Genomic DNA, 20,698 nt, shown 5'->3' on the forward strand with positions numbered 1-20,698 from the left:
GATATCTTCTGCTGATAAGTGCTCAGTCGTGTCCAACTCATTGCAACCCCATGGACTATAGCATGCCAGACTCCTCTGTCCATGGGATTTTTCCAGCCAAGAATACTGGAGTGGGTTGATATTTCCTTCTCCAAGGGATTTTCCCAACCCAGGGATCAAACCCAGGTCTCTTGTATCTGATGCATTTCCAGGAAGATTCTCTACCACTACCACCTGGGAATTAAAATCATTTTGAACTGGCATTAATCTCTGTAGACACCAAGCACCACTATAGTGCAAAAAGATAAGTGGGAGTCAATACAGTTCAAGTGTTAAGCGGATTTACTTTTAGTTCTTACAATGAATCTACCAGGGTCATGAAATTATCTTAGGTTGGTAAGAATAAGTGAGGAAATTCAAAATTTTGATAGCTTCTTATCATGTACATTCTAGCTTTCCCCATCAATTCACATTGTGTAGTGTATATTCCAGAAAAATAAAATAGAAAAAGAAAATTTGTAACTGTATGAATATTGTTCACTGTATAAAGTTTTTCCCAGAGGATATGGGAATGAAGCTTCAGGCTTCTGGAGTTCAACATGTTCAAAACATTCAAGTAGTTTTAAAATTTAAGTAAACATACGAAAAAACCAAAGATAAAAAGCCAGGTATGTGAAAGGGTTACCTATCTACTAAGATACCTATCTCAGATAACCTTACCTCTGCAGTCACTCAACCATCAACTATTCGTTAGATGAATACATTTTTCATGTATTACAAACTCAAGTAACTGATATATTTCTAGGCCAATATTTCTGTATAATTGATTAATTATACAATGAATATTACATTCTAAATGGTCATTTTCTCTTTTTCCATCTTCATATTATTAGGTTTGTATCTTTTATGATATTTGTGACATTTTTACTCCAAGTTATGGCCTTTTAATATGTGATTTCTTTACTAATTGATGATCTTCACCCTCCAGGAAAGACTCAGGTGATAGGGCTTCATACACAAAATGTGTCAGTTCAGAATCTACTTTGTTGCTCACGGAGAATGAAGAAATGCCTAATGGTTCATGTGAAGAAGAAATAGTTTTCCAAAGATTGTAAAGATCTTCCACATTAAACACGAACATGCCACATAAATAATTTGCATTGTTCACATGTGTCTCTATCTGGTCTCTATAGCACTCAGGCAGCTGCCAGAGAAAGAAGCAAGGCTATATATTTGTTGTTGTTCAGGCACTCAGTCATGTCTGACTATTTGAGACCTCATGGACTGAACCATGCCAGGCATCCAACCATCTCATCCTCTGTCCTCCCCTTCAGCCCCTATTCTCAATCTTTCCCAACATCAAGGTCTTTTCCAATGAATTGCTTTTGGCATCAGGTGGCCAAAGTATTGGAGTTTCAGCTTTAGCATCAATCCTTTTGATGAATATTTAGGACTGGTTTTCTTTAGGATTTAGTGGTTTGATCTCCTTGCAGTCCAAAGGACTCTCAAGAGTTTTCTCCAACAGCACAATTTTAAAAGCATCAACTCTTTGATGCTCAGCTTTCTTAGTGGTCCAACTTTCACATCCATACATGACTGCTGGAAAAACCATAGCTTTGACTACATGGACCTTTATTGGCAAAGTAATGTCTCTGCTTTTTAACACACTGTCTAGGTTTGTCCTAGCTTTTGAGCAAGCATTTTTAAATTTCATGTCTGCAGTCACCATCTACAGTGATTTTGGAGCCCAAGAAAAGAAAATCTGCCACCATTTCTATTATTTCCCCATCTATTTGCCATGAAGTGATGGGACTGGATGCCATGATCTTAGTTTTTTGGATGCTGATTTCCAAGTCAGCCTTTTCACTCTCCTTTTTCACTTTTTTCAAGAGACTCCTTAGTTCCTCTTCACTTTCTGCCATAAAGGTGATATCATCTGCATATCTGAGGTTACTCATATTTCTCAAACAAACTTGATTTCAGCTTGTGTTCATCCAGCCTGTTCATCATATTCATCCAACATAATATCCTCTGCATATAAGTTAAAGTAAGCAGGGTGGCAATATATAGCCTTGGAATACTCCTTTCTCAATTTTGAACCAACTCATGTCCATTACATCAAGGCTGTATATTGTCACCCTGCTTATTTAAATTATATGCAGAGTGCATCATGAGAAACTCTGGGCTGGAGGAAGCACAAGCTGGAACCAAGATTGCCAGGAGAAATATCAATAACCTCAGCTATGCAGATGACATCACCCTTCTGGCAAAAAGTGAAGAAGAACTAAAGAGCCTCCTGGTGAGAGGGAAAGAGGAGAGTGAAAAACTTGGCTTGAGGCTCAACATTCAGAAAACTAAGATCATGGCATCCAGTCTCATCACTTTATGGCAGATAGATGAGGAAACAGTGGAAACAGTGGCTGACATTATTTTTCTGGGCTCCAAAATCACTGCAGATGGTGATTGCAGCCATGAAATTAAAAGACGCTTACTCCTTGGAAGAAAAGTTATGACCGACCTAGACAGCATATTAAAAAGCAGAGACATTACTTTGTCAACAAATGTCCGTCTAGTCAAGGCTATAGTTTTTCCAGTGGTTGTGTATGGATGTGAGAGTTGGATTACAAAGAAAGCTGAGCATCGAAGAATTGATGATTTTGAACTGTGGTGTTGGAAAAGACTCTTGAGAGTCCCTTGAACTGCAAGGAGATCCAACCAGTCCATCCTAAAGGAGATCAGTCCTGAGTGTTCATCGGAAGGACTGATGTTGAAGCTGAAACTCCAATACTTTGCATTACAGGAGGGTGGAGACCTTAACATAACTCCTTCTATTCCAGATTCAGGACCCAGATACACACTCTCTTTTCCCCTTCTTTCTTTCTTTCTTTTTTTCTTGAACAAAATTTCTGCAACAAAACAATTATTTTGTGATGACAAACAAGTGATTAAAGTGTGGAAGTGAATTGCGTTGGTTTGAATCCTGAATCTGATACTTATCTTGCTGACTGCTCTTTTATTTTCCCTTTCTCAGATTTTCAGTGTTAAATGGAATGCATAGCAATAGTAGCTTATATGATTATCTAGAGGGATGATATATTGATTCTTAGATGCATTCCTAGTATACATTGGTAAATGTTTCCTAATATTGTTATTGTTTTTCTTGTTAGTCATATTATGATACAGAGTGTACTCAACGTTTCAGTTGCAGGCTTTGGAGTTACAGCTCTTTCTACTTTTGAAACCATTATGGACTAACAGACAAGGAGGAAGGATAAATAAAGATATATAGCTCACGGATTCTGATTCACAAAAGTGTGGTAGCATTGCACTGTAGAAATAACAAAGGAGGTAACTTTTCTCTTCTGTAAAAAATGGGTTGCCATTCCCTCCTCTAGGGAATCTTTCCGAACCAGGGATCAACCCAATGTTTCTTATGTTGCCTGCATTGGTAGATGGGTCTCTTTATGGCTAGCGTGATCTGGGAAACCCAAATATTCATTTCGTATTAACTTAAAATTTATCTTCATTTTTAAACACCAGTTTTCAGTTAGTTCAGTTCAGTCACTCAGTCGTGTTCAACTCTGCGACCCCATGGACTGCAGCATCCAGGGCTTCCCTGTCCATCACCAACTCCCAAAGCCTGCTCAAACTCATGTCCACTGAGTCCGTGATGCCATCCAACTGTCTCATCCTCTGTCGTCCCTTCTCCTTCTGCATTCAATCTTTCCCAGCATCAGTTTTAGATTATTAAAAATTAAAAAATAAATATAAAAGAATATTAGAGAAGTATACTTTTATATAAAACTACCAAGTGAAACATATTTCTTTTAAAAAGTAAGAAAATATTCTTCTTATGGTCTTCATTTACTGTAAAATTTGTGCTAAAATTTAAAATAAAAATACCGCTTTTAAAACCACATATGGGGACTATGCTATTATAACCAAAATATTCTCAAGCTGTTTTCTTTCCAAAGTCATTGTGAAACAAAAGGGGGAAAATATATACATCACAGCTATGATATTATTAGTAATCTGTGTCTCCTGCATTGCAGACAGATTCTTGACTGTCTGAGCCACTAGCGAAGCCCTTAACAGTAATTGGTTCAGTCGCTCGGTCATGTCCAACTTAGCAACCTCACAGACTGCAGCGTGCCAAGCTTATCTATCACCAGGTGGTCAATCACCAACTCCCAGAGCTTGCTCAAACTAATGTCCATCGAGTCGGTGATGCCATCCAATCATTTCAGCCTCTGTTCTCCCCTTCTCCTCCTGCCTTCAATCTTTCCCAGCATCAATGTCTTCTCCAAAGAGTCACTTCTTCACATCAGGTTCAGCATCAGTCCTTCTGATGAATATTCAGGACTGATCTCCTTTAGAATGGACTGGTTGGATCTCCTTGCAGTCCAAGGGACTCTCAAAAGTCTTCTCCAACACCACAGTTCAAAAGCATCAGTTCTTCAATGCTCAGCTTTCTCTATGGTCCAACTCTCACATCCATACATGACTACTGGAAAAACCATAGCTTTGACTAGATGAACCTTTGTTGGCAAAGTAATGTCTCTGCTTTTTAACATGCTGTCTAATTTGATCATAGTTTTTCTTCCAAGGAGCAAGCATCTTTTAATTTCATGGCTGTAGTCACCATCTGCAGTGATTTTGGAACTCAAGAAGAGAAAATCTGTCACTGTTTCCATTGCTTCCCCATCTATTGCCATGAAGTGATGGGACCAGATGCCATGATCTTTGTTTTTTGAATGTTGAGTTTTAAGCCAACTGTTTCACTCTCCTCTTTCACTTTCATCAAGAGGCTCTTTAATTCTTCTTCAATTTCTGCCATTAGGTTGGTGTCATCTATGTAATTGAGGTTATTGATATTTCTCCTGGCAATCTTGATTCCAGCATGTGCTTCATCCAGCCCAGCATTTCACATGAAATACTCTGCATAGATGTTAAATAAACAGGATGGCAATATACAACCCTGACCTACTCTTTTTCCAATTTGGAAGCAGTTCATTGTTCCATATCCAGTTCTAACTGGTGCTTGTTGACAGGCATACAAATTTTTCAGGAAGCAAGTCAAGTGGTCTGGTATTCCCATCTCTTTAAGAATTTTCCAAAAAAAAAAAAAAAAGAATTTTCCACAGTTTATTGTGATCCACACAATCAAAGGTTTTGGTGTAGTCAAACAGTAATAGTATTAACAAAATTAATTAATTTAATAGTAATAGTTATTACTTTACAGTAATAGTATTAATAATATAAAATCATGAAGTGATTTGGAAAAACATGCTTCTGGCTTCAGAAAATTTAGTTTTTATATAGGAATATCCCAACATGTCTCTTCAAATCAATTGCTTTAAAAAAAAATTGTTGGAGTGTAGTTGATTTAGAATGCTGTGTTAATTTCAGATGTACAGCAAAGTGAATCAGTTATCACATATACTTATATTCACTCTTTTTTAGATTCTTTTCCATATAAGCTAATGTAAGAGTACAAGAGTATTGAGTAGACTTCCCTTTGCTATACAATATGTCCTTATTAGTTATTTATTTTATATATAATAGTGGGTATGTGTCAATCCCGATCTTCCAATTTATCCCTCCTCACCCTATTGCCTGATAACTATGTTTGTTTTGTACATCTATAACATCTGTTACTCTACTTCTGTTTTGTAAATAAACTCATTTATAGTCTATTTTTAGACCCCACATATAAGCAATGTCATGTGAAATTCGTCATTCCCTGTCTGACTTTACTTAGTGTGACAATCTCTAGGTCCATCCACACTACTTAAGTTGCTTTCTGATTTTACAGTTCTTCAAAATAAGACAAAAACAAGCACCACCTAAAGAACTAAGAATGTACCCTACATTCTTAGTAAGTATTATCTACATACTTGTAATTGGGTAAATAAGAAAATTTTAGATGTTTACTTTTTATCACTAATTGGATTAAAATATTAGCACAGAAAATTTGGGAAGTTTTAAATGTAATGAGTATTTGAGATGGATTTTTCCACAGTGACTTACTAAAAATAAATCAACCTAGAAAGAATTTAAAACATTTGAGGAGTTCACACACCGAAAGAAAGTTGTAAGCGTGCAGATGAGTGTTCATAGGGTTCATGGTTTCCTACTTTAACTTTGTTCTTAATGCATGCATGCTAAGTCACTTCAGTAGGATCTGACTCTTTTTGACCCCATGGACTGCAGCGTTCTAGGGTTCCCTGTCCTTCACCGTCTCCCAGAATTTGCTCAAACTCATGTTCATTGAGTCAGTGATGACCATATTGATGAGCTTATTTAAATATGACACCCTTTGCCCTATCCTCATATTGCATAACTGATTTCACAGTAAGATGTGATATGTGTTATAACTGCTGTGAGAAACCATCATCATGACCTCACTGAGTTTCCCAGAGAACACCTGCCCCACAGGGGGAGAGGTGCCCCAGGGATCTGGTCACCTTTCATGTAGTTCACTTCAAATTTATCAGAACTGGTGAAGCTGTGTTTGCCTGGAACTATTTCAGAATTATTCTATCCAGTAGTCCCAGATCCTTGCCGATTAAAAATAATTTTATTGCTACCTAGAGTAGAATAAGCCCACATTGCTCAATGTACTCTCCTACAAAAAATAATTTTCCAGTGATTGTTTCAGAATTATTGTGTCTTGTAGTACTTCACATTTTCTAATGTAACATTTTTGTTACCTTTTACACTATAATAATTCAACATTGCTCAATGTACTCTATTACCAAAATAAAAAAAATAATAATAATAAAGAGGCAAAAATTTTCTGATTATCTAGTCAAAACCATGTTCTTACCTTTTAAATTTCTTTTTTGTTTTAAATATATTATTCTTTTCTCTCTGGAAAATAATAACCCTGCCTGTATCCCTGTATACTTTCTGATCCTACTTATTGTCATAAAACTTTTTTGAAGACTTTTTTTAACAGAAAAAAGAAAAGAGGAATTTTCTCAAACTTTAACCTTGCAGACTACACAATATAGAGCATTCTTCAAAGTATAATTTCACCCTGATGATATCAATCTCAGTATTAAATTTACTGAACTTTCCTATGACTCACATAGTACCTCCAGATATTGTGTGTATTTCCAGTTACTGTAGCAGCATTTAAAGCTACCTATCTTCATCTCTACTGTGGAAGACGCATCCTTATCATATGATGGCAATACATCCTTTCTTTAAAATTTTTGGACATAGCAGGGGAAGGAGAGGGTAAGATGAATTGAGAGAGTAGCAAGGAAAGATATGCTTACCATGTGTAAAATGGGCTTCCCAGGTGGCGGTAGTAAAGAATTCACTCACCGGTGCAGGGGATGCAGAAGGCATAGCTTCAATCTCTGGGTTGGGAAGATCCCCTGAAGTAGGAAACAGCAATTCACTCTGGTACTATTTCCTGGAAAGTCCTATGAACAGAGGAGACTGGTGGGCTATAGTCCATGGGGTTGCAAAGAGTTGAACACAATGGAGTGACTGAGCACCAAGATCATGTGTAAAATAGCTAGTGGGAAGTTTCTGTATAACACATGGAGCTCAGCCTAGTGCTCTGTGAGGACCTAGAGAGGTGGGATGAGGGGGAGGAAGGTTCAAGGGAGAGGAAATACATGCATACTTAAGGCTGATTCACATTGGTTGTATGGCAGAAATAAACATAACATTGTAAAACAATTATCTGCTGATAAAAAATTATTCATACACCACAGAATATTTTTTAAAAAATCACTGATATAAATTGGTTATTCTCATTCACTGACATCTTTATGAAAATAATTTGAGCTCATGGCAACAAAGTATGCAAAGTATGAAAAATTATAAAAATGAAATAAGATATACTCTCTATCTAGGGATCTTCTCAGCTTAAAATTCACATACTTTTTTTTTTGAGGGATGATATATGTTTGACATAAAACATTATTTAAGTGGTATAAAGGATTGATTTGCTACATTTAAATATTATAGTTGTTCTTGCTGGTTTAGTCTCTCAGTCATGTCTGGCTGTTTGTGACCCCATGGACTGTCCATGGAATTCTATTGGCAAGAATACTGGAATGGGTTGCCATTCCCTTCTCCAAAGGATCTTCCCAACCTAGGGATCAAACCCAGGTGTCCTTCATTGCAGGCAGGTTCTTTACCATCTGAGCCACCAGGAAGCCCTTCCATTTTAAAAATAGTTTTCACCTCTATTCTGTCACACAATTATCATTTCTTTTTTGTGGATGGAATAATTAAGATCTAGTTTGATAGCACCCTTGATAATTATAATATAATATTGTTGTCTATACTCACTATTTTATTATACCTCAGCCCTCTAAGATTTCTTCATGATGACACACAAGTTTGTATCCTTAGAAACCTCATTTATTCTCCCAGTCCTCAGATTCTGGTCACCACCATATTGCTTCTTATTTTTGCCAGTCTGACTTTTTTAGATTCCACATACAAAGAATAGCATACAGTATTTGTGTTTCTCTCTCTTTTCACAAAGATAAACAAAAATGGAAACCTGTAGCTAGACTAACAAAGGAAAGAAGAGGACTCATATAAGTAAAATCACAAATGAAAGAGGAGACATTACAACAAATAGAAATACATAGTGTCATAAGAAACTATTGTATAGAATTATATGCCAACAAATTACATACCAAGAAGAAAAGGAAAAATTCCAAGAAACACACAACCTAACAAACTGAATCAGGATGAACAGAAAATCTGAACAGCCATAATGAATAAAGAGATTGACTCAGTAATCAAAAATTTGCCAACACAGAAAACCCTAAGATAAGATGCCTTCACTAATGAATTTTTATGAAATATTTAAAAGTAATTAATGCTGTTCTCTCGAAACATTCCAAGACAAGTGCTCGGGCCTGGTGCACTGGGAAGACCCAGAGAGATCAGGTAGAGAGGGAGGTGGGAGGGGGGATCGGGATGAGGAATACATGTAAATCCATGGCTAATTCATGTCAATGTATGACAAAAACCACTACAATATTGTAAAGTAATTAGCCTCCAACTAATAAAAATGAATGAAGAAAAAAAAATAAATAAATAAAAATTAAAAAAAATAAAGTAATTAATGCAAGTCCTTCATAATTCCAAAAAAGTTAAAGAGGGGAGAGGGAACACTTCCAAACTCATTTACAAGACCAATATCACTTTGACACAAAATAGATAATGACACTCTAAGTAAAGAAAGCTATAAGCCAATATTCAGAATAAATATAGATGCAAAAATTCTCATCCAAATAAGAAACCAAATTCAAGAACACACTAAAAGAATTATATACAATGACCAAGTGGAATTTATCCTTGAGATGCAACATACCCAAATCAATAAATGCTGTGCATTGGTTTCTCTGGTAGCTAAGACAGTAAAGAATTCACCTGTAGTGTAGGAGGCCCAGATTCAGTCACTGGGATGGGAAGAGCCCCTGGAGAAGGGAATGGCTACCCACTCCAGTGTTCTTGCCTGGAGAATTGCATGGTCAGAGGAACCTGGTGGTCTGCTATCCATGTAGTAACAAATGGTCAGACATGACTAAACAAATATCACTTCTCCATTTAGGTAGTTAGGCTTTTGATAGCATGAAAGACAAAATAACATGATCATATTAATAGTTGAAGAATAACATTTGACAAGATGTTACATCCTTTCCTGATAAAAATACTGTGCATATTGCATATAGAAGGAATATACTTCAACATAATAAAGATTATATATGACAAATCCAAAGTTAATGTTCAACAGTAAAAATTAAAAAGTTTTTTCTCTAAGAACAGATAAAAGACAAGGATGCTCACTCTCACATTCATTTCAACATAGTACTAGATGTCCTAGCTAGACCAACTAGACAAGAAAAAGAAAACACTTTCAAATCAGAAAGAAAGAAATAAAATTGTCATTTTTTGCAGATGACATGATTTCTTGTGCAACCTTGAATATTCAAAGGACTGATGCTGAAGCTGAAGCTCCAATACTTTGGCCACCTGATCGGAAGAGCTGATTCATTGGAAAAGACCCTGATGCTGGGAAAGACTGAAGGCAAAGGAGAAGGGAGTAGCAGAGGATGAAATAATTATATAGCATCACTGACTCAATGGGCATGAATTTGAACAAACTCCAAGAGATAGTGGAAGACAGAGGAGCCTGGTGTGCTGCAATCAGTGAGGTCACAGAGTCAGACACAACTTAGTGACTGAGCAACAACAGCAAAATCCCAGAGATTCATCCCAAAACCTGATGAAGTAAAATAAATTCAGTAAGATGTAAAATCAACATACTTCCCAGGTGGCTCAGTGGTAAAGAATCTGCCTGCCAATGCAGGAGATGCAGGAGATGCATCTTGGGTCAGGAAGATCCCCTGGATTAGGAAATGGCAACCCACTCCAGTATTCTTGCCTGGATAATCCTATAGACAGAGGAGCCTCACAGTCTACAGTCTGCAAAGAGTTGAACATAACTGAGTGACTGTGCACCAAGCATATATATATATGCCATGCCAAAATCAACATACAGAAATGAGTCAAATTTCTCTACACTATTAATAAAACATCTATAAAAATCTCATTTATGATTGCATCAAAAGTAAAAAATAATAGAAATTTAACCAATGAAGTGAAAAATTGGCACATTATAACTGCAAGATTTTGTTGAAGGAAATGGAGGAAAACACAAATGGGAAAATATCCTGTTTTCATGGATCATAAGAATTAATATTGCTAAAATATCCACACTAATAAAAGCAAAAGCACCACACCTCCCAATTTCAAATTATACTTCAAAGTTGTGGTATTTAAAACAATATCGTATTGGCCTAAATAGAAAACATAGAATAGTAGAAGACTATGCAGGGCCCAGAATTAAAACTTTGCATTTATAGTCAAATAATAACTTACAATGAAGACAAGAACAACCAATGGGGAAATATTCATCTGGTTTTTCTCTTCTGAGAAAACTAGGTAAACGAAAGCAAAAATAGTAGAGACCCATATTTTACACCTTTCACAAAAATTAATTCAAAATGTATCAAAGACTTAAACATAAGATAGATACCCTAAAATTCTTTAAAAAAAAAAAAAAAGTAGGGAAAAAGCTACTTGACATTTGTCTTGAACACAATTTTCTTGGATATAACACCAAAATCATAACAAGGGAAACATCAACAGTAGGATTACATCAAACTTTAGAGTTTCTGCACAGCAAAAGAAGCCTTCAACAAGATTAAAACACAATGAACGGAATGGGAGACACGTTTGCAAATCACATATTGAATGGGAAGTCAATATACAAAATACTGACATATTTTGTCAAATGTCTTAATTCTTTAAAAAGTCCTGAAATTTTCTGAGAGCCTAATAATTAATAGAAAAGTTAATGGTTTGAAACTGTGGTTTCTTTACATAATGAAATCTTCACAATCATTGACTTGGATTCAAATCTTGTTTTGCAATGTAATAATAATAACTACTAGTATTATAGTTACAAATTATTATGATTATACTACTATTCATTTTTCCTTGTTATTCTCTCTTTCCTTCAAACCTCTCCTACTAACACCATCACTTTCCTGAAATGAGAATGGTGAAATTTTTCAAAATATAGAATTAGACAGCACAGAATTTTTGCTAATCTTATTCCAGCCTTTGGACAGTGTGAAAATTACCATAGATAACCCAAACAATTTGCAATCCAATGAGATATTTAATTTTACTCTTGAAAAAGATGTCAGCTTCATTTTTCCACAAATAAGGAGGAGATAAAATGATCTAGAGATCACAAGATACTTTCCTAAAGATTGTTTGCTTCCTATTTATGTCTTACCTAAATTAAAAGCAGATCATAACAATTTAAAACAGATTATATTCTTGCTTTCACTCATAAGGAATAATACCCTGTAAACTGAAGAAAATTCTTTTAAATTTTGAGCTATGAGTAGTTTTCAGATTCAAGTGGTTTAAATTATTTGTTCAAATGGGCATTCAAGAAAACCAGAGAAGAAGATCACCCCCCACAAAAAACTTAGTCTGAAGTGAATATTCATCACATGATAATGGAGTTTTTAAAATATTACCTATATATTATTATGAATTTGTCTTTAAATGTCTTTCTTTTGATATCCTCTAAAATAAATTTGAAAACTCTTATTCTTTTTTTCTCTAACTTATTTTACTGACTTAACTCTTTCTTCTCTTCAAAACAGTTACATTGCATTTTAATCTTTTTCCCTTTAATTTTTTTTTTAAATTTGTTTTATTGCCCTGTGGTTGATTTGTCAAAGTTCAGCCCAACCTACTAAAAATTGATTTTGAAGGTCAAGGACAGATCACTGGATTGTGAATGTAATGCACTTGGCTTAGGCCCAGATTTACTTTGAGCAAGAGAGCTAATCATGAAGGCTGCAAATGGTTTCTGTGTTCTTTTCACGCTGCATCTGTGTCTTTGACTCTGGAAGGACTGGGAAAGTACTTGTATGGCCTGTGGATTTTAGTCACTGGATTAATTTAGAAGTTATTCTGGAAGAACTCCATCTTCATGGGCATGAGATAACCATCCTGGTACCCTCACCAAGCTTTCTGCTGGATCATATAAAGATTCCCTTTAATGTGGAGATCCTCCAACTTTCAGTAACTAAGAAGCTTTCACAGAAGAGCTTAATAGTGGTCTCTATACATTTGTTTTGAAGTGCCAACACTTTCATGGTGGGACTTCCAAGAAAAACTAACAAAAGTGATCAGCAGTTTATTAATATCAGACAAAAGAGTATGTGCCAATGCTGTCACAAATAAGGAATTACTCAGCAGGCTGCGGACAGCCAAGTTTGGTATCTGTATTGCTTACCCTTTAAGCTTCTGAGGAGAAATGGTGGCTGAGCTCCTCAATATCCCATTTATATACTCATTACCGGTTCTCCTATAGGAATGTTATTGAAAGATTGTGTGCTGGCCTTCCTACTTCTTCTTCATAAGTTCCTGGCACCACATCAGGACTGACAGACAGCATGACTTCTATGCAGAAGCTGGAGAATTGGTTTTTATATGCCATGAGTGAAATGATATATTCATATTATATATTTCTGGAATGGGATGAGCATTACAGCAAGGTTTTAGGTAAGATAAATGTGCATGCAATAAAAATACTCATTTCATATGTAAAGTGTAAATATCTAACTATGAAAACTTACAAAAAAGCACTTTTAAGAGAGAACGCAAGCTCCTGTTGCTTAAATGTATTGAATGAAAAAATAATAATTTTATTTCTTCTCTTTTTTATTTATTTTTTTTTTTATAATTGAGTCCTGACAACATATCAAAAAAGGAATATTCTGTATATTTATACATAAATTCTGCCTGATGCCAGTAAGTTTGTTTTTTTTTTCTTTTTTAAGAATCTGGAAAACCCAAATCTGACTTCTTGTATGCAGCCAGTTGTTGCTTGTTTGTTTGTTTTTTTGATTAGCCTACTGTTTCTCAGGCCTTCTGTCTGCATAGTATCAAGGTTTGGTTGGTTGACTTGGTTGCAGGGCTTGGTGTGTGGTGAGCAAGAAACTATACAATAAATGTAACTTCATTTCACCTGATCTTGTCTTCCAAAGAGGAAAAAAGGATTTTTCTCTAAAGGACCGTTTCTAGACTTTTAAACTTGTTATTGTCTTGTTATTCTATTCATAATTGCATTAGAGGTCAGCTAGTGAGTTTTGACCCTGACAGTTTTTTCTTTGTAACAAGTCCATTTACTCCCTTGTTTTTTTTTTTTTTTTTTTTCCATGATTGATTTTTTCTATTTAAAAAGGACCTATTTAATTGGAAGCTCTTTAGTTCTTCACTTTCTGCCTTAAGGGTTGTGTCTTCTGCACATATGAGGTTGTTGTTATTTCTCCCAGCTGTCTTGATTCCAGCTTGTGCTCCATCCAGCCCAGCATTTTGCATGATGTACTATGCATATAAGTTAAATAAACAGAATGACAATATACAGCTTTGATGTACTCCTTTCGCAATTTGGAACCGGTCTGTTGTCCAGTTCTAACTGTTGTTTCTTGACCTACATACAGAGTTCTCAGTAGGCAGGTTAGGTAGTTTGGTCTTCCCATCTCTTGAAGAATTTTCCACAGTTTGTGATGATACACATAGTCAAAGGCTTTGGTGTAGTCAATAAACAGAAATATTTATTTTTCTGCAACTCTCTTGCTTTTTTGATGATCTAACAGATGTGAGCGATTTGATCTCTGGTTCCTCTGTTTTTACTAAATCCAGCTTGAACATCTGGAAGTTCACAGTTCACATGCTGTTGAAGCCTGGCTTGGAGAATTTTGAGCATTACTTTGCTAGCATGTGAGATGAGTGCAGTTGTGCTGTAGTTTAAACATTCTTTGTCACTGCCTTTTTTTGGGATTGGAATGAAAATTGACCTTTTCCAGTTCTGTGGCCTCTGCTTTAGACAATAAAGCAAAAACATAGAGAAATAGTAAAAAAAAAAAAAAAAAAAATCACTTAATTCTCCACAGGTAGTATGACCAACTCTCAGTAAAGAAGCATTATTTCAGATATTTATTTGTACTAATTTAAAAAAAATAAAAATAGAATCATTTTACTTGTTAATTAAAAACCTTCTATTATAGCATGTTTTAATTGAAAAATTAGAAAAAACTGGTGAAGTAAGGAGAGTGAAACAGTGAGATCCAAATGGAGACATAGAAGACCCAGCCTCCTGTCACCTGACAAAGATCAACGATTAATCACTATCCATAAATAAAAAAAATCTCCAGGAGTGCTCTAAAGTCCACTTAAGGAATTTTAGCTACACTGTGGAACAAGAACAACAACAACAAAAGAGCTTGAGATTAACCACTTAGGAATAGAATGAAGACAGTTTCATTTTATTCGCATGATTGCCTTTCCAAGTCAGCATTACTCAGCACCAAAAGAGAGCTTCACAGCTATAAAGAGTTTCTCATTAAGGTAGGAAAAGTGAGTTGAGTGACCAGCTTCTAAAATCTTTGGAGGCACAGAGATAGAAGAACCAATCTCAAATTGTAGCTACTAGGAGAGTTAACTAAGGCAGGTTGATAAGGAGTCCAAGCCTAAGACCCCTTTAAGGAGGAGGTGAATATTCTTTCTTTTTCACATTCTTTTGCTTTATACAGGACTTCCCTAGTGGCTCAGATGGCAAAGTGTCTGCCTATAATGCAGGAGACCCAGGTTCAATCTCTGGGTAGGGAAGATCTCTTAATCTTGTGCTGATACCAACCTAGAATGTAAGTTATGGGAAAGGGTCTGGGCAAAATTTTCACAGCCTTAAGGTATTTTATACTATTCTCAGTAGCTAGCAGAAAAGTATATAATGCCTTGCTTAAACTAGGAAGGTAGGTAAACTTCCTACCACCTTCTGATGTCTATGTCAGAGCTTTTTTTGTCACTATCACTTTCTTTATTTTTTTTCCTCTGAGTTTTCGAGTTTTTTTTTTTTTTTTTTTTAATTTTATTTTATTAGTTGGAGGCTAATTACTTCACAACATTTCAGTGGGTTTTGTCATACATTGACATGAATCAGCCATAGAGTTACACGTACTCCCCATCCCGATTCCCCCTCCCACCTCCCTCTCCACCCGACTCCTCTGGGTCCTCCCAGTGCACCAGGCCCGAGCACTTGTCTCATGCATCTCACCTGGGCTAGTGATCTGTTTCATCATAGATAATATACATGCTGTTCTTTTCAAACATCCCACCCTCACCTTCTCCCACAGAGTTCAAAAGTCTGTTCTGTACTTCTAAGTGTCTGAGACTGCCTTTGGTCCCAGACTAAAATCTTCTCCTTCATAGACCATGAACCCAGCAGAACTTCATAAGCTTTCATCAACCACAGCTATAAAACAAGAGTTCTTTTAAAAGTATGGTCAGTTCAGTTCAGTTACCCAGTCATGTCCGAATTTGCGACCCCAAGGACTATAGCACCACAGACCTCTCTGTCCATCACCAACTTCTGGGGCTTGCTCAAACTCATGTCCATCGAGTTGGTGATGCCATACAACCATTTTATCCTCTTCATCCTCTTCTCTTCCTGCCTTCAATCTCACCCAGCATCAGGGTCTTTAAGAATGAGTCAATTCTTCACAACAGGTGGCCAGAGTATTGGAGTTTCAGCTTCGGCATCAATCCTTCCAATGAATATTCAGGACTGATTTCCTTGAGGATGGACTGGTTTAATCTCCTTGCAGATCAAGGGACTCTCAAGAGTCTTCTCCAACACCACAGTTCAAAAGCATCAATTCTTCAGGCCTCCCTGGTGTCCATCACCAGTTCTTGGAGTCCACTCAAACCCATGTCCATTGAGTCAGTGATGCCATGCAACCATCTCATCCTCTGTTGTCCCCTTATCCTTCTGCCCTCAATCTTTCCCACCATCAGGGTCTTTTCAAATGAGTCAGCTCTTTGCACGAGGTGGCCAAAGTATTGGAGTTTCAGCTTCAACATCAGTCCTTCCAGTGAATACCCAGGACTGATCTCCTTTAGAATGGACTGTTTTGATCTCCTTGCAACTCAAGGGACTCTCAAGAGTCTTCTCCAACACCACAAGGTCAAAAGCATCAGTTCTTCGGCGCTCAGTTTTCTTTAGAGTCCAACTCTCACATCCATACATGACCACTGGAAAAACCATAGCCTTGACTAAACTACATGCTTCCATGTAATCTAACCTTTTTTTTGTGTGTGTTTAAAATTTGTTTGTTTCTTTTTTAAATATGAGGCATATGCACAAGCTATGCCTGTGCTTCATGATGGAGAAGAAGGGACTAGATATTCAAAGATTTAACTTCGATTCACAGAATACTTTGGTATTCTATTTCCTTATAATTAATGGATTTGGATGATGCTACTGACTACTGGAAAAACCATAGCCTTGACTAGCTGGACCTTTGTTGGCAAAGTAATGTCTCTACTTTTTAATATGCTGTCTAGGTTGGTAATAACTTTCCTTCCAAGGAGTAAGTGTCTTTTAATTTCATGGCTGCAATCACCATCTGTGGTGATTTTGGAGCCCAGAAAGATAAAGTCAGACACCTTTTTCCCATCTATTTGCCATGAACTAATAGGACCGGATGCCATGATCTTAGTTTTCTGAATGTTATTTTAAGCCAACTTTTTATTCACTTTCATCAAGACGTTCTTTAGTTCTTCTTTGCTTTCTGCCATAAGCGTGGTGTCATCTGCACATCTGAGGCTATTGATATTTCTCCTGGCAATCTTGATTGAAACTTGTGCTTCATGATATCTGCATATCTGAGGCTATTGATATTTTTCCTGGCAATCTTGATTTCAACCTGTGCTTCATGACAAAACATGGTCCACTGGAGAAGGCAATGGCAAACCACTTCAATACTCTTGCCTTGAGAACTCCAAGAGCAGTATGAAAAGGCAAAAAGTATGGTACTGGCCAAAAATAGACACATAAACCAATGAATAGGTTTGAAATCTACTGAAACTAACTCTTACTTACAAAATAAACTCTCTTATATAAGGTTAAATAATATTTGACAAAAGAGCCAAGAACTCTCAATAAGAAAAAGGTAGTCCCTTCAATAAACAGTGCTGAGAAACCTAAACAAATTTATACAGATGAGAATGACCCTTATTTTACATCATTTATTAAAATTAACTAGAAATATATCTAAAACATAAACATAAGACCTGAAACCATACAACTTCTAGAAGAAAGCATAGGAGGAAAACCTCCTTCAGAAGGGTCTTGCTAACAACTTCTTGGATGTGACACCAACAATACAAGGAATAAATGTAAAAATCAATAAGTGGGCTACCTCAAATTCAGAAGCTTCTGAACAGTAAAATAAATGGTCTACAAAATGAAAGGCAACCTACAAAACTGGAGAAAATATTTGCAATTTAAATACCTGATAAAGTTAATACACAAAGTATGTTTTTAAATAACTCATATAACTCGTGTAAAATAAAGTTAAATGAGCGGAGTTACCAAAAAGATTTTTCCAAAGAAGACTTACAAATAGCCAACAGATATACGAAAGGGGGCTTGACAACATTAAGATTCAGGAAATGCAGATCAAAATCACATGAGATATCACCTCACACCTGTTAGAATGGCAATCTTGGTGAGCATGTGAAGAAAGGGAGTTGGTGGGAATGTACATTTCTATCACCAATGTAGAAAACAGTAGGGAGGTTACTTCAAAAATTTAAAATAGAACAACTATATATCCATCAATCCCACATTGGGGTACACATCTGAAGGAAATGAAAAAAGAATATGGAAGATACATCTTGCACTCCCATGTTCACTATAGCATTATTCACAACAGCAAAGATATGAAAACATCCTACGTGTCTATCAATGAATGAAAAGAAAAAGAGGATATGGTATGTGTATGTAAGGAATTCAGCAAAGAGAAAGAATGAAAATTTGCCATTTGCATCAACATGGAATTGTGCTAAGTGAAATAAGTCAACTAGAAAAAAGGGTTTCTTTCTCATAGACCTGCCCCACAATGCTGCTTCTTGTCAGTATCATGTTCCCAATACAACACTCAACAAAAGATAAATTCAATATACTCAATCTACATATTCTGCATTTCTATTTCTAAACTATAAAAATACTATTTCTAAGTATAAGTTGCTTTCTCCCAGGCCTCCAACCATTACTGAGATTATGAAACATCCAATGGATTCTAGCTGATAGACTATCATATCTAAAATATCTCAAGAGGAAACAAGCTTTCAAATGCATTCTACTCTTGGTGATATATTTGTGACATAAGATATTGATAATTATGCAATATAATTTTATAATATATAACAGTACTAGGTATATTGCATCCTTAACAAATTGTTCAAGTATTTATATATTCAATTTTATTTATAAAGAAAATGCTATGAAATTATCAAGAATTTACCATGATCAGCCTTTGATGCCCCTGGACTGAACAGTTTTCTGGATTGAGTTTGTCATACACCACAAAGGGGCCAAACATGTTTGAACAGTCATCCATGGCCTCACCTGGTACCAGTACCACTCTCTGAATGTGACTGTCTTTCTGCTATCATGTGTGGCAGCTATTATATTCCTGGTCACTAAATGTTTACTGTTTTGTTGCCAGAAGTTTGGTAAAACTGTAAAGAAAAAGAGAGTAGTGTTTTTTTTTGTTTGTTTGTTTTGTTTTTTTTGAAGGCTGGGCTAGAACCCTCCATAGGGTCCATCTGAATAAATCCAGCTGCCGATTTGAAAAAATTTCTCTCCTGTTCTTCTGTGTTCTTGTCCATTCCTCAATAAATCAAGTCAAAGATCAAAGACTCACTCCAGAAATGTGCCACATGATTCAGAATTAAGGTTTAAAGTAATCTATTCTTTAAAAAGAGAAGATATATATGCACGTGGAAATTGTTACCATTAAAGACATAATGTTTTAATTTTAGATGTAGTTTGATTATAAATGAGACTGGATATGTTACTGAACTAAGCCATTGACTCTGCCCTGGGTCAATGATAACCCTTTAACGGCAGAAGGTAAAGAGGAACTACAGAACCTCTTGATGAAGGTGGAAAAAGAGGAAATATACTCGCTTGAAACTCAGCATTCAAAAAACTAAGATCATGGCATTCAGTGGCATCACTTCATGGCAAATAGAAGGGGAAAAAGTGGAAACAATGGCAAATTTGTCTTCTTGTCCTCCAACATCATTGCAAATGGTGACTATAGCTATAAAATTAGAAGATGATTACTCCTTGGAAGAAAAGAAGCAAACTTAGACAATGTATTATAAAGTAGAGATATCACTTTACTGACAAAGGTCTATATAGTCATGGTTATGGTTTTTCCAGTAGTCTTGTACGGATGTGAAAGTTGGATTGTAGAGAAGGCCCAGCACTGAAGAACTGATGCTTTCTAATCGTGCTACTGAAGATCAACCAGTCAATCCTAAAGGAAATCAAAACTGAATATCCACTGGAACAACTGATGTTGCAGTTGAATCTCCAATATTTAGGCCACCTGAGAAGAGCCAATTCATTGGAAAAGACCATGATGCTGAGAAAGAATGAGGACAAAAGGAGAAGGGGGCGGCAGAGAATGATATGGTTAGAGAGCATCATTGACTCAATGGACATAAATTTGAGCTAACTCTGAGAAATAGTGAAGAATAGAGGAGCCTGACATGCTGCAATCCATGGGGTCACAGAGTCAGATATGGACAATAGCAAAAACATTTACTTAATTTTATCCTATATTAATTTTACTTACAATAGAAATATTTTCAAAGAAGAAACAAACTGTTTAGAGTTGCACTGCAGATACTTTGGATGGAAAATGCACTTCCCATAAAAGCTATTTTCTATGGGGATGATTTCTCTATCAGAAACTCAAGAAGTTTGTTTACTTTGTTCTTTTCCTTTGTCTCAATATTTCTCCTGATCCTTTCATGAACTGTACTGTGACCACTATACTAAGTTCAAGTACTGGTTTCTTATTAACTAGCATCAGCCTGAAACCTGCAGCAAATATGCAGACATAAGCTGAATTTTAATAAAAATAAAGATGTCTCTAAAAACAGAATATTCATTTTCTTTCCTTCTTCTCTAAACATACAGGTGAATTTGGGGGAATCTGGCCATGCTTTTGTTTTGAAATTCCACCAAATCCTTCATTTAAAAAATATCTCTTCCTTTCTTTTC

General features: G+C 36.0%; 1 pseudogene; it reads left to right on the forward strand.

Annotated features, from left to right (window-relative positions):
- Positions 1–12,398: 12,398 nt before the first annotated feature.
- LOC136152742 (UDP-glucuronosyltransferase 2C1-like) lies at positions 12,399–19,356 on the forward strand (annotated as a pseudogene).
- The last annotated feature ends 1,342 nt before the right edge of the window (positions 19,357–20,698 follow it).

This window comes from Muntiacus reevesi, chromosome 22, assembly GCF_963930625.1.
Source record: "Muntiacus reevesi chromosome 22, mMunRee1.1, whole genome shotgun sequence".
Classification (NCBI taxonomy): Eukaryota; Metazoa; Chordata; class Mammalia; order Artiodactyla; family Cervidae; genus Muntiacus; species Muntiacus reevesi.